Genomic DNA, 15,326 nt, shown 5'->3' with positions numbered 1-15,326 from the left:
TGTCAATATCTACAGGGTACAGTTGCATACTGTCAATATCTACAGGATACAGTCTTATGGTGTGAATACCTTGAGGGTACAGTTGTATACTGTCAATATCTACAGGGTTCAGTTGCATACTGTCAATATCTACAGGATACAGTCTTATGGTGTGAATACCTTGAGGGTACAGTTGTATACTGTCAATATCTACAGGATACAGTTGTATACTGTCAATATCTACAGGATACAGCTGTATACTGTCAATATCTACAGGATACAGTTGTATACTGTCAATATCTACAGGGTAGAGTTTTATACTGTCAATATCTACAGGGTACAGTTGTATACTGTCAATATCTACAGGGTACAGTTGTATACTGTCAATATCTACAGGGTAGAGTTTTATACTGTCAATATCTACAGGGTACAGTTGTATACTGTCAATATCTACAGGATACAGTTGTATACTGTCAATATCTACAGGATACAGCTGTATACTGTCAATATCTACAGGATACAGTTGTATACTGTCAATATCTACAGGGTACAGTTGTATACTGTCAATATCTACAGGGTAGAGTTTTATACTGTCAATATCTACAGGGTACAGTTGATATACTGTCAATATCTACAGGATACAGTTGTATACTGTCAATATCTACAGCAATACTGTCACTACAGGATACAGTTGTATACTGTCAATATCTACAGGGTCGTTGTATACTGTCATATCTACAGGGTAGAGTTTTATACTGTCAATATCTACAGGGTACAGTTGTATACTGTCAATATCTACAGGGTACGTTGTAGACTGTCACTACAGGGGTTGTATACTGTCAATATCTACAGGGTACAGTTGTATACTGTCAATATCTACAGGGTACAGTTGTATACTGTCAATATCTACAGGGTACAGTTGTATACTGTCAATATCTACAGGGTACAGTTGTATACTGTCAATATCTACAGGGTACAGTTGTATACTGTCAATATCTACAGGGTACAGTTGTATACTGTCAATATCTACAGGGTACAGTTGTATACTGTCAATATCTACAGGGTACAGTTGTATACTGTCAATATCTACAGGGTACAGTTGTATACTGTCAATATCTACAGGGTACAGTTGTATACTGTCAATATCTACAGGGTACAGTTGTATACTGTCAATATCTACAGGATACAGTTGTATACTGTCAATATCTACAGGGTACAGTTGTATACTGTCAATATCTACAGGGTAGTTGTATACTGTCAATATCTACAGGGTACAGTTGTATACTGTCAATATCTACAGGATACAGTTGCATACTGTCAATATCTACAGGATACAGTTGTATACTGTCAATATCTACAGGATACAGTTGTATACTGTCAATATCTACAGGATACAGTTGCATACTGTCAATATCTACAGGATACAGTCTTATGGTGTGAATATCTTGATGGTCGGAATATCTACAGGGTACAGCTGGACGCCGGGTGTTTGCCGCAGAGATCAATCAGACATCAACTATCACCGCTCTTTGCCAGATCCGGTGGTAGCTCGCCACGCGCCGTAAGCCCTCCCTTACTTCTACCAGGGCTTAGAGTGACCTCCCTTAGACATCAGACGCCATTTCCCTAATCTTTTATTTACCACGCGGATTGGACGGACGCGCGAGTCCCCCTAAAGTCTGTCACTCCCAGAAGAGATGCCGGCAGTCTGGTTCCTGATACGAGCACCCGTATGAGCCTCTTCCATCCCAATCCCACCCTCGCCTGGCTTTGTGACAGAAATGTTAAGATGGGGGACAAAACCGTTGTGAGGTGTCAAAGTCAGCGGGACGGCAAACTCCAGGCACAGCTTCAGGTCAGGGCTAACTCCAGGCTAATGTTTCTCTAGACAGCCACAGCGACAGGCTGACTGGAGGACACTCCACCACAGCTTATCCCTGCGGTCGTCAAGCGATGAGGCAGGGAAGGCGGCAAGTGGCTGTCTGAGGACGTCAGGTGCGCAGGACGTCAAGTGGCTTTGGGTGGACGTCAGATGACAGGTGCACAGGGCAACACGTGACTCTCGGGGCACGTCAGACGACAGTCAGGTGCACAGGGCAACACGTGACTCCCGGGGCACGTCAGATGACAGGTGCACAGGGCAACACGTGACTCCCATCAGGTACAGCTGCACAGCTGCTGCTAGTCGTCTAGCCTCACACTCTAGCCACTCTCAAACCAGCCGCCTTCTGTTCCATAGCTACAGTCACCTGTCCTCAAGCTATGAACGTCCTCCAGCTGATGTTGCAATGTAGCTAATTTTAGTAACAAGCTATCCCACATAGCAACCACTAGCCACCAAGCTATGGAGGTCTCCCTCCTAGTGCTACAAGACAGTCAAGTATAGTGTGACACAAGCTATCCCACACAACTATGATAGCCATCAGGCTAGAGGGATTGCACACGTGACAAGACAATACAAACAGTAAACAAAGCTCTCACACAAAGTTCGTTGACATCCGCTCCACTTATGATGTGGCGAGAGAGAGAGAGTCAAGGCGGTGTTTAATGTCGGACTATCACAGTCACGACAGACAGCAAGTCACACAAAACTGATGAAGGTGGAGGTGAACGAGAAGACGAAGACGACGACAACGACGAGGAAGATGATACTTAACAAGACAGCTCGACTTACTCCTGTCACTGCGGCTTCTCACTAATGACACACGAGAACAAGACACGGGTACAGGGTACAGACAGGGGTGGTGGACGGCAGGTAGTGATAGAACCTTAGTGTTAGCAATGTAATACATCAACAACACGTCACAACATCAACAACACGTCACAGCGTCATGTCACAACGTAGCGGCACTGCTGCATACCACGTGACCATCGTGGCGGCACCGCTGGCTGGGTGCAGGAGGCCAATGTCGGCAAGCCCTCCTCACCCTCGCGAGCATCCTATCAACCGCACATCACCACACAGAAGGTCGACAAGGAGAGAAGGAGACAAGGAGAGACGGAGAGACGGAGAGAAGGAGAGAAGGAGGTGAGGGTCTGACTGACAGACAGAGTGCACACTGGCAAAGATGATGAGGATGGCTGCATGGCTGGCAGCACGACTGCACAGTACACCTACACACGTCAACCATCTAAATATACACGTACACGTACACGTACTCACTGTCCGCCACGCGGTGATTAAAGCAGTAGCAGTCAGCTCGCCTCAGCAGGCACACCTGAAACAGGTAAGAAAATGTGAGGTGGACTCAAGGCCGACGGCCGTCTGTCAGGTAAACAAACGTTTTCTCATGATTTCCCACAACGGCCGTTACCTGCAGACAGCGGTACTAACGCCCTTCCCCTCCCCATTCCCCACCCCATTCCCCTCCCCCGATGTTTGCCGCCGTTCGTCTGATCCCATGAGGGAGGGGGGAGGTCTGCCTGTAGCCCGTTTATTTCCCCTCCCCCTGTTGATGCCCCCTTCCCCCACAGCCCCAGTGAACATCGACATCAAAGTTGATTTTGTTGCTGGCGTCCTCTACATGAAGGCGTGCATGTGTGTGTGTGATGGCAGCGCCCTCTATAGCCCGCGCCTTGTCTCCAGGCTGTTGAGGTTGTTGTCGCCGTCTACATCTACATATGTTGGTGGTGGTGGTGGTGGTGAGACTTTGCGGTACTTTGGTGGAACACGGGGGTGTCTGCCCTCATTGCGGGTGTTTGCCAACATTGTGTCACATGTCGGTACCAGGGGCAACAACTACTTTTAGCAGCAGCGCCTCTCTGTGCGCTTGTGAGACACACACACACGGACTGATGTTGCAATGTTGTACTACAGTCTTGTAATGTCTGTAGACATCATGCTCGGTAGTTCACACACACACACACACAGATGATACACTTTGTGGTTACCTCGCACACATTCACCTGCAATGCTTCAACATCACGTGGAAACTCGTTTGCTGCGGTCAGGTGAGCGCGCGCGTGTGCGATGGAGAGAGAGAGTGTGGTGAGAGAGAGAGAATGTGAGAGAAGGTGTAGGTGTGTACGTGTAATGTGTGAGTGTGTGTGAATGCATGTGAATATACCTGAATTGTGTTTTTTCCAGTAGTTTTCCTTTCTCCATACCAAACTTAAGTAGTTGTGATAATGTGATCACGTGACTATGTACAGAAAGCTGTAATCACACAAATCCTCTTTGTCCTCTACAGCCCCGGTACAACATTACTCGGGTGTGAACTACACCTCGTGATTCGCTGTTTGTACAAACACAAAGTCCCTCAACTCTCGGGAGGATGCCAGAGTTCCCCATGCTGATAACAATGGACTCGATCTGATGATGATTGTGTTGACGATTGATAATGGCGATGACAGCAGGAACTGATCTGTCCAAAGCGTTTGACACTTGTCGGCTTGACCGGCAGCTGTGATGTCAGGCTGCTCCCGTCCCAGCTGTCTCCCCACTACCACAGCTGTCTCCACACTACCACAGCTGTCTCCACACTACCACCCTCTCTCACTCCAGCTGTCTCCCCACTACCACAGCTGTCTCCTCACTACCACCCTCTCTCACTCCAGCTGTCTCTCTCTCCTCACTACCACCCTCTCTCACTCCAGCTGTCTCTCTCTCTCCCCTCACTACCACCCTCTCTCACTCCAGCTGTCTCCCCACTACCACCCTCTCTCCCTCCAGCGTGACCTGACCCTCAGCTACTGTGATGGCCGCTGCCTGTCCCCCCGACATCAAGGCGCCCCCCCCCCCCACGGACACGACAAGTCAGCAAGACAACCACTGTCCCCATCATGATGACAGACAGGCGCTGGAACAGGAAGTCGCCACTTTTAAACAGGAAATGAATATTTGTTCAAAGAGTTTAATAAAGACCATTCTTCCTCCTGGCCTGCGATGTTGTTGTTTGAACTCCCGGCAACAGACAAAAGGTCATCTGTGGTCTGTGGCTTTAATCAAGAAGAGATGTTCGTCACTCCCACTTCCACTGGCGGCCATCAAGTGTAAAGCCTTGCCTCGCCCCACCCGTGCATGAAAGATAAGTAGGAATGAAAAGAGACGATAAAGCTGCAAGATGGGGCGGGTGGGATGGACGGTTGTTGGTGGATGAGGGAGGGACTAACTGGGGGCGAGGGGTGAATGCTGATGAATGCTGACAACACGAGTGGACTAAGCCATGAGACTGATGGAGGTCAATGTCCATGTCACATGTCTGCTGCCCTCTAGTGTCCACCTTTACCAGACTCACATTTACTGGACTGATGGCTGGACGTCCATTCTGACACTGCCAGCGTGGACTTAGCATGAACTTAATGAAGTGCTTTATGGAATTCTTGGTTTACCAAGTAAATATTGCTGAATTATCGAATCACTTGTCTGTTACTGAATTGTCACACTGCAGAATTATTACATCATCAGACTGAGTATTACTGAATTATCACACTGCAGAATTATTACATCATCAGACTGCGTATTACTGAATTATCACACTGCATGTTCGACTTTGTATCCGGATATGACGTCACCACAGTGACTGAAGCAGAGACTACTTAGTCAGCTAAACGGTTAAATGGAGGCTGCTACATGCAGCACGCGGGTGACATTCCCATCATTACAACGATGACTGGACACCCATCTGCAGACATCACATGATCACAAACCGTTAGAATGGTGACTGAACTTTAACCCTAACGACAGAATGCTCGTTGAGATGTCGATGTACCTCTACTACGCTGAGAAAATTCTAACAAGGTCGCATCGTGAAAGATCCTCGTAAAGTGATGAAGATGAACAGCGAGAGAGGGAGGAGAGAGGAAGGAGAGAGAGAGAGCAAGTCACGTGACGGCTTCACTTCAAACGTCGTGCCCCTGTTACCGTGCGTGAGCTGTCCACCTGTCAAGTTAAAGAAGCGACATTAAGAGCACAAGTATTTCATGATGTCGCCACACTTCACTGGCGCCTCCTTATTAATATAAGCTCAAGTGGAACAAGAGATAAAAAGTTAATAATAAAGTGACAGCTGGAGGAGTCAGCTCACAAATCACTAGCTAGTGGGAGTGTGTGGGGGCGGCTAGTGTTTATTAAGCCCTCGTGTCAAATAATGAAGACCTCACACGCCGGAGGGACGACAGTGTACTAGTGTACTGAGGACCAAACAGTAAGGTGTGAGAGAGGTGAGTGCAGGCGCGTGCAGTCTGAATACAACAGTCCATCACATGGTCATGTCTACCACAGAGACCATTAGCATCTACAAGCGTCTACTACATCAACATGTCGTTGCTGTAAGTGATGTCTGTTATACCAGCCACATTCCTGTAGAAGTAGATTGTAAGAAGCCCCAAGCTCTCGTTTCATTCTCACTGCTACGCTCGTCCCGCACTGTGCAGTGCCTGTAGTCCAAGACCAGACCTCGGGAAAAGCGATCACTCAGTGTGCACCCAGCCCCACCACACCCCCGCCCCGTAAACATGGCCTCGGCGCCAACTTCAAAGGCTTCTCGCAAACCTGCCGACAACTGCGTCAATAAAAGCCGCGCAGGTGAGGACGGACACGGAGCACGTCTCGTGAAATCTCGCGCGCGTGAAACATGGCGGCGGCTTGCTTCACGGTCCCCACGTGACCCTGGTCATTAACAACAACAACGTTGTAGGAAGAGAACACCACGTGGGTATGACAGCTGAGTAAGCAGGTAGATGACGGAGTGTATCTCAGGACTGGATGCAGACGAAGGTTGCCCACGTTTACTTGTAGAACGAGAGCACAGCACCACGTCACTTCCGGTTGAAACGGTGACATGGAGGAGAAGAGCAGACGATGCGAGCTCTTGTGTTGACGGAGGTATAAAAGCTCAAGCTTTAAGGTCTCGTGTGTTTTCAGTTTAGTGGCTGAGTCGTTACAAGTGGAGGTGGAGGCCATTTACCAAAATAATAATAACAACGAAGCAATAAATTTTGTTGCAATTCTACGGTTGACTTTGAGAATGGTATTGCAGTTCCGGATGTTAAACTGTTCAACGGCTCGCCCACACCTGACAACCTACTTCTTCTCCAGAAGCTGAGACTTGGTCTCGGCAGCCAGCCAGCGGTGCAGCCATACGGCTGTGCATATAATATTTATTCATAGGGGCGCCCGGTGTTGACCCCTCAGTGTGGAATCACCTCTAGGTGCAAACATTCTCCCGTCAAACCGAGGGCAGCAGTTACTAGACTTGTCACCTACACTCTGTGTGTGACACCTGTTCACAAGGGGGAAGTACTCTGGTTTCCTTCCCTCATGAGGTGAACTCACCGCTAGGTGGAAACACGTATTTCTCTCCAAAGCAAGCAAATATTCACTCATTCATCCCTTCACTGGCACCAGTCTTTGAGGGGAGCACATGGACAGACACGGCAGCTGACAAGGGCCGCCACTCTCGTCTGCTGTGGGCGGTAGTCGGTGTCCTGCACACGATGACCAGTCCAGTCGCTGATGGTCGTAAGCCAGCTCCTCCTCTGACCACCGCGGCGTCCACCGCTCTCTCAGCTTCCCTGCAGGACAGTCTTCTGTCAGGTGGCCTGTCTCCGGCCAAACTAGACCAGCTTCACCGTTGGACTGTTGTAGGTAGGGTCCTGGTGTCCTACCCTAGTGTCCTAGTCTCCTACCCTAGTGTCTACCCTAGTGTCCTACCCTAGTGTCTACCCGAGTGTTCTACCCTAGTGTCTACCCTAGTGTCTACCCGAGTGTTCTACCCTGGTGTCCTAGTCTCCTACCCTAGTGTACCACCCTAGTGTCCTACCCTAGTGTCTACCCTAGTGTCTACCCTAGTGTCCTACCCTAGTGTCCTAGTCTCCTACCCTAGTGTACCACCCTAGTGTCCTACCCTAGTGTCTACCCTAGTGTCTACCCGAGTGTCCTACCCTAGTGTCTACCCGAGTGTCCTACCCTAGTGTCTACCCTAGTGTACCACCCTAGTGTCCTACCCTAGTGTCTACCCGAGTGTCCTACCCGAGTGTCCAACCACTGTGACAACCGAGCTCTGTACTCTGTAGCTCCGAGACCCGGACCAGCCTCCTCAGGTACTTGCTGTTAGAAACACCTGCCCCGGTTAACACCTGTGTTACAGCTCACCTGTGTGAACACGATGTTCTCACGCGCAAACACAAGATTTACAAGTTGTACATTTTAAACAATTAACACTTGTATTCAAAATATTATTTGCATAGTTTTGCGAATTGAAAGTTGTGTTTAAAATAATGTTTTTAATTAAAAGTTGTGAGTTCAAAAATATTAAGATGTGCATTATATTATGAATTGCCATTTTTAATAATTTAGAAATTAAGCGTTTAATATTTTATGTTTATAATGTTAAGAGTGAATAGGTTTTTTTGAATTAAGAGTTGTATTTTTAACAATTAAGACATTGTTTACAGCAATAAAGAGTTGAATGTTTGCAGATATTAAGAGCTGTATGTTTGAAACATCTAGCCATTCCGTTGACTTCCGGTACAAATCATCTGTTAATGCCAAATAAAAAATATCCAATATGTTTCTGTCAATATCATTTTCGTTGAGAATCTATCAGAAAATAATTGAGTCACATTTGCACTTTCCCACACTGCCTCACTGAGTACTGGCAGGACAGAGTGTGGAAACATCTTCAGGGCCGGAAGTGACCCCGAGTGTCTCTTCACTTGTTTACCAACATAGTGCACACCCATCCACACACCTGCGACTCCTTCCACTGCACTGCTTGCTGCTGACATCATCCTGCACCCAGCAATGTCCACCGCCCACAGGCAGGGTGTTGATGGCATGCTTCCCCGCCTGTCCTCCAGTCCTCAGGACAGCAGATCGGACAGCAGACCGGACAGCAGACCGGACAGCAGTCAAACTTACATTATATTACATTACATGATACACCAAGTCGCCCATCTCACACCACACCCTAACTTGTTTTCCTTCACGACGATCTCGATGTGTAGTTAGGTTTTGCTACTCGTCACAAAACATGTTTGTTTACACGTGTCAATCAGCTGTTGCCACTAAAACATGGCTTTCCGATGTTTGCTGAGGTCATGACCTGACTCTGTCCAAAGCCACCCAATCGGCTTGCAGTTTATTAGACACAATCTTTGACTAGCACCTCAAAGCAGCGGTTACATTTCCAGGTTTGTATTTAAACATGTAACACCTTACGGCATTCATTTTGTCATGTACTCAACAGTATGTCATCCAGAACTCAACAGTATCTCATCCAGAACTCAACAGTATGTCATCAAGAACTCAACAGTATGTCATCCAGTACTCAACAGTATCTCATCCAGAACTCAACAGTATGTCATCCAGAACTCAACAGTATCTCATCCAGAACTCAACAGTATGTCATCCAGTACTCAACAGTATCTCATCCAGAACTCAACAGTATCTCATCCAGAACTCAACAGTATGTCATCCAGTACTCAACAGTATGTCATCCAGTACTCAACAGTATGTCATCCAGTACTCAACAGTATGTCATCCAGTACTCAACAGTATGTCATCCAGTACTCAACAGTATCTCATCCAGTACTCAACAGTATCTCATCCAGAACACAACAGTATGTCATCCAGAACTTAACAGTATCTCATCCAGAACTTAACAGTATCTCATCCAGTACTCAACAGTATGTCATCAAGTACTCAACAGTATCTCATCCAGTACTCAACAGTATCTCATCCAGTACTCAACAGTATCTCATCCAGTACTCAACAGTATCTCATGCAGTACTCAACAGTATCTCATCCAGAACTCAACAATATCTCATGCAGTACTCAACAGTATCTCATCCAGTACTCAACAATATCTCATGCAGTACTCAACAGTATCTCATCCAGTACTCAACAGTATCTCATCCAGAACTCAACAGTATCTCATCCAGAACTCAACAATATCTCATGCAGAACTCAACAGTATCTCATCCAGTACTCAACAATATCTCATCCAGTACTCAACAGTATCTCATCCAGAACTCAACAGTATCTCATCCAGTACTCAACAGTATCTCATCCAGAACTCAACAGTATCTCATCCAGTACTCAACAGTATCTCATCCAGAACTCAACAGTATGTCATCCAGTACTCAACAGTATCTCATCCAGTACTCAACAGTATCTCATCCAGAACTCAACAGTATGTCATCCAGTACTCAACAGTATCTCATCCAGTACTCAACAGTATCTCATCCAGAACTCAACAGTATGTCATCCAGTACTCAACAGTATCTCATCCAGTACTCAACAGTATCTCATCCAGTACTCAACAGTATCTCATCCAGAACTCAACAGTATCTCATCCAGTACTGAAGTAAACCACATTGCTACACTGTGTAGGTTGTACCGTGCACCAAGTATCAATTGCTCTCACTGAGAAATCTGCGAGCAGAAAGCTGTTGATAGGACGGACATGAAAACCTGCAACCGCCATGAACAGTGGGCACCAGCAAGACGGACAGGACAAAGACAGGACAAAGACAGAAAGACAGGACACAGACAGGGCAAAGACAGAAAGACAGGACAAGAGGAGCGAGGACAGGACAAAGACAGGGCAAAGACAGAAAGACAGGACAAGAGGAGCGAGGACAGGACCGAAGAGAAAAGATCGATGGCATGCGGCCTGATGTGTAGTTACCAGGAGTGCAAGTTAAACGACCCCCTTCACTTCTGTTTTATCGACCAACTGTCGATATCTATTGCAGAGAGTGACCCTCAGCCCTCCTCACAAATGGCGCCCTCTACCGACAGGCTTTGTGCGCCGGGGCTGGTAAGGACCAGGGGCAGACAAGTGATGGCACACCACGACTGAGGCAGCAATGTCCGGCTTTGGTGGTACCCGTACCTCTGGAGGTCTCAACACAAAGGACAGACAACTACGGCAATCAATAGCTGGTCTGCTGCTGAGCCCGTGAACAAAGTACTGGACCTGCAGGACTCCTACCCCAAACATCCCCCTGTCCCTCATTCTCTCACACACACATACACACACTCACACACATATACACACACATCTACACACATACACACACTCCTACACACACACACACAGCCTCTATTCCTCCACTGCCCTGCCTCCAACTTTGTTCTTTCCTTCACGAAATGCACGACCACAGCCACTGGCAGGAGAGACCTCCTCCAAGAGTTCAATCACTCGGGTGCGTCACTGTGACGTGCCACCAGACTGTGGTGTTGTCCCCGCCATCTTTATGATGCCTGCTGGGTGGAGGGGGAGCAGTTCACGCCCATTCCCCACCGACATCAGGCAGTCACCATCTCCACATCTCCCCCTCTCCTCCAAGTCACACCTCTCTTCTCCGCGGTCTGCCTTTGAGGTCCATTGCTCACTCACTTAAAGTTTTGGCAAAAGGAAAACAAAAACAAATTCAAGCAGATAAACAATCTGACATTTATGATGAGATCTCTCACCATTTTCCCTTCTTGACGGCGAGAATAATCTTCAATCATCTGCACTCACACGCTCACCCTCCTCTTCTGCGCACCCCGACACCACCCGCCCTGTAGCTGCCCAGACCCAGACAGACTGTGAAACTGGTCAGGTGGTCAGGTGGTCATCTGGTTGTGTAGTTGGTCACACGATGGTCTGCTGACACTCGCCCCCAAGTTCCTACACCCAAGGTGCCACCAAGCCGCTCGCGGGCCTGACAGCCGTCAAGTGGGGGTTTCGGGGAGGTAAACACAACTGTCATCAAGCGTGACCCCACGTGTACAAGGTGCAGTGATGACGAGTCTGGCCACCTGCAAAACGGGCAGGTGAATTTACAGTTTGCTCCACCTCTTCGCTCACCCGACACCGGGCTTGTGTGAGTGCCACTGAGACAGACTACCAGCATCAACCAGCATCAACACGGAACTGAGTACATTCAGCCTCGGTCACTCTGGTCATGTGACCACCTTATGTTGGTTGTTATTATTAATGTATAAATGCAAGGTCATGTTTATGTCAATATAAACTACCATAAAGTTGTGGTGATGCGTGCTGCAGCTACTCCAATGTGTAGTTCTACGAGGACTTGTCTACCACCACACTCACGACCACGGTGACGACTCCACAGCCACATTTCCGTTCCTCAAACGATGAATTATTTTTATCATTATCGCCATTTGTTGCTTGTAAGACTGCTGACGCCGTCCAGAGGTCCTTCTATTACTAACAGCAAAGTACGTCAGGCTAACGGGGTTAATGAGACCACGTGACCACTGCAGTAACCACGTGACTGGCAGCGCCGTCCTGATGTCTGGCAGGCGAGGGCCGCGGGCTGTGGGCGGCACGTGCCGGACCCGTGCTGTCGCCGCCGTCCATGACGTTGTCTGGTCCCCCTGAGGGAGGGGGAGAGACTGAGAGGAGAGGGAGAGACTGAGGGGAGAGGGAGAGACTGAGGGGAGAGGAGAGACTGAGGAAAGAGGGAGAGACTGAGAGGAGAGGGAGAGACTGAGGGGAGAGGGAGACATTCTGTCGGGTCTGGCGGCCAGCAGTCGCCGCAGCATCCGTCTGGCCAGCAAGCACGGCGACCACCCGGCACCCGCGGGCCACGCAATGACCGCCGCACGAAGGGCGAAGGGACAAACAAGAGGAAGACAAGGACCGGGCCGCGCTAAGGCCTCTGGGAAGACCTCATTACCGACGACTACGCCAGCAGGCAGTCTGACTTTCACAAAACTAGAAAAAAATGTCACACAGGTAGACCTTTAAACTCCTTGCTCCACAGACTTGCGCCATTAATTACAGAGATGTTGAAAAAGCTTCAAACAGAAGTAGGACAGTTAGCAGGGGATAGCACAGAATATAGTACAGTGATGATAGTACATGTGCAATGATGACTACAGGAGGATGTTAGTAATGATAGTACATGTACAATGATGACTACAGGAGGATCTGTTAGTGATGATAGTACATGTACAATGATGACTACGATGACTACAGGAGGATGTTAGTAATGATAGTACATGTACAATGATGACTACAGGAGGATGTTAGTAATGATAGTACATGTACAATGATGACTACAGGAGGATGTTAGTAATGATAGTACATGTACAATGACTACAGGAGGATGTGTTAGTAATGATAGTACATGTACAATGATGACTACAGGAAGATCTGTTAGTAACGATAGTACAATAACACTACAGTGACATAGCACGAGGCCTCAATGAGCCTACGGTAGCCATCATCAGCGATAAGGTCAAAGCTCAATAAAGCAAGCTGTAAGATCAAGTTGAAATGTCAAGGCCGGTAGACCGGATGTAGTCCGGTGTCTGTGTCCGACATCGTTAGTGGCGCTGCACACCACAAAGTCCATGTGCACAAACACACACACACAAACTTTCTACAATGAGCGTGAAAATTCTTGTCGGACTTGTCTCCCTTGACGGAAGTGGTTACGGTTACAAGATGGCTGACAATCCTTACGATGGATTTGCTCTCAAGTGTCGTTGATGACAGTGGACTGAGCACGCGCTGCCTGACGTTTACTGCTGAGTGAGGTTCCCTGCTGTCAGCCACCCGTTTAACGACTGTGCTGCCAGAGTCGAGGTCTTTGAGGACACAGCAATAACAGGGAAGGTGTTGACAACAGTCGGGTGGAAGGTAGGTGGGGTGGACAGGTGACGTCCGCTAGTGAGCACCGGGACACCCGCTAGCGCAGTGGTTACAACACTGGTGAGAGGACCTCAGCTCTCGTCTGGGGCACCTGTCTGTGCGCGACACCTGCTTGCACGCCGGAGGTCGGGGGTCGGGGGTTTTCTCCGGGTACTCCAATCCTTTCCCCCTTCCTCTCACTCACAGCGCGAAATCACCTCAGGTGGAAGCACTTTCCCCCTAAATCAATCAACTAACAATGTCTGGATCTTCCCTGATGTACAAATAATGACAGACAGCGGTTATTTCTTTCAAATGTGTGAGACTCCTGTCTTATGTTTGTTTCACACATACATATGTGTATATTTATATATGTGTATGTATATGTAAAACCTTAGTACAATCAAACCTCGGTTTTCGTCCCAAAACAATCGGTTAGATCCGAAACTGACGAAAACCGATAAATTTTTTTGCGGGAGAGAAATCGAAGATAACTGAAGTCAACAAAACCTAGGTTTCACTGTATATATATATACTTTATATCTATCATCCACATGATATTTTATAGAGAAGTTCAATTCAGGCCCCTAGGGCCTACACAGTAAACTTCCTGCGACATCAAAACATTTTAGCCTCAAAGGACGAGAGTAAAGTTAGCATGTAAAGGGCAACTGTTACTGAAAACTGAAAACTGAAAACATGAACTGAAGCCTCCATTTTGTTTAGAGTAGACACGTGTAGACATGTCGCGCCAATGTGACAGCTGATGTCAACAGACTTCACAAATCTCGTTTCTGTCTCTTGCCGTCCTAACCCTCGGCAGCTTAGCTTCTGTGCCCGAGCTTTTCAAATCCCTCGTTGCACTAACGGCTACAAGGCAGGACCAGCTTTTCTCGCTCCATTGGGTGGTGCAGTGGTGCCAGACACTAAGTCAGTAGCTATCTGTACCAGACACTAAGTCAGTAGGTATCTGTACCAGACACTAAGTCAGTAGGTATCTGTACACAAGCAGCAAGAGAAGACAGTGGCTGTGCATTCCTGTCACAGACTGTAGCTAAACAGCCAAAGACTATTTCATTCCAACAAGTGCTTTAAATGTCTCTATAGCCATGGCAGAAAGCAGTTCAAAACGAGGCTCATCCACCTGTACTTTGGGCTCCCCGCTCAGGACTGACCACGTGTTCACTGCACGCCTGTCCACGTGTCGCCAGGTCCACAAAGTTCAGCCATCATGTGAACACATCCATCAGGTGGAGGTGAGCAAGACCTTGTTCACATACCGTGGGTCCGTGCTGACGACAGACCACCACCGCGTGTCCTTGCCTCAAGCGCCTGTGGACATGGCTGTCATCGTCAAGAGTTATCTCCCCGGGGTCCACCAAGATGGCGCTGGACAAGCAAACCTGACCCAAGCCCACGGTTCGCCTCCATACGTCACCCAGCTTGTGCGCATGCTCGGCGCACGTCGCCACCCACTTGCCAGACACAGTGACGTCACCTCGCCCCACAAGCCCTGTTTGAGCAGGACCGGGACCCGACTCTCCAGTGTTTGACTTTCCTTTCAACACTGCTCTTTTGAAGCAAGCTGGGCGATCTTCACTCGCTGTTAGACTAGTGACGAGTGAAGGCAGACGGGGAGAGGGGGGTCAGGCGTTGGGGGAAGGGAGGTCGAAAGGCGAAAAAAAACGGCTTTAGAATGTCTCTCTCTTTTTTCCTCTTGCCTTTTACACTTTAAGACGCTTTGCCACT

General features: G+C 48.1%; 1 long non-coding RNA gene across 2 annotated transcripts in view; it reads right to left on the bottom strand.

Moving 5' to 3' along the window:
• LOC112574206 overlaps window positions 1-15,326 on the bottom strand; it is a 65,806-nt gene that overhangs the window by 39,747 nt on the left and 10,733 nt on the right. Inside the window, exon 2 of one of the 2 annotated variants that reach the window (XR_003101382.1) lies at window positions 3,139-3,197. This is a non-coding gene — a long non-coding RNA (uncharacterized LOC112574206). The remainder of the gene's footprint in view (window positions 1-3,138; window positions 3,198-15,326) is intronic. The other variant, XR_003101381.1, reaches the window with a different exon arrangement.

The sequence above is a fragment of the Pomacea canaliculata genome, linkage group LG10, assembly GCF_003073045.1.
Source record: "Pomacea canaliculata isolate SZHN2017 linkage group LG10, ASM307304v1, whole genome shotgun sequence".
Taxonomy (NCBI): Eukaryota; Metazoa; Mollusca; class Gastropoda; order Architaenioglossa; family Ampullariidae; genus Pomacea; species Pomacea canaliculata.
The sequence above is the reverse complement of the archived record's forward strand: the minus strand, read 5'-3'. Positions and strand labels throughout refer to the sequence as shown.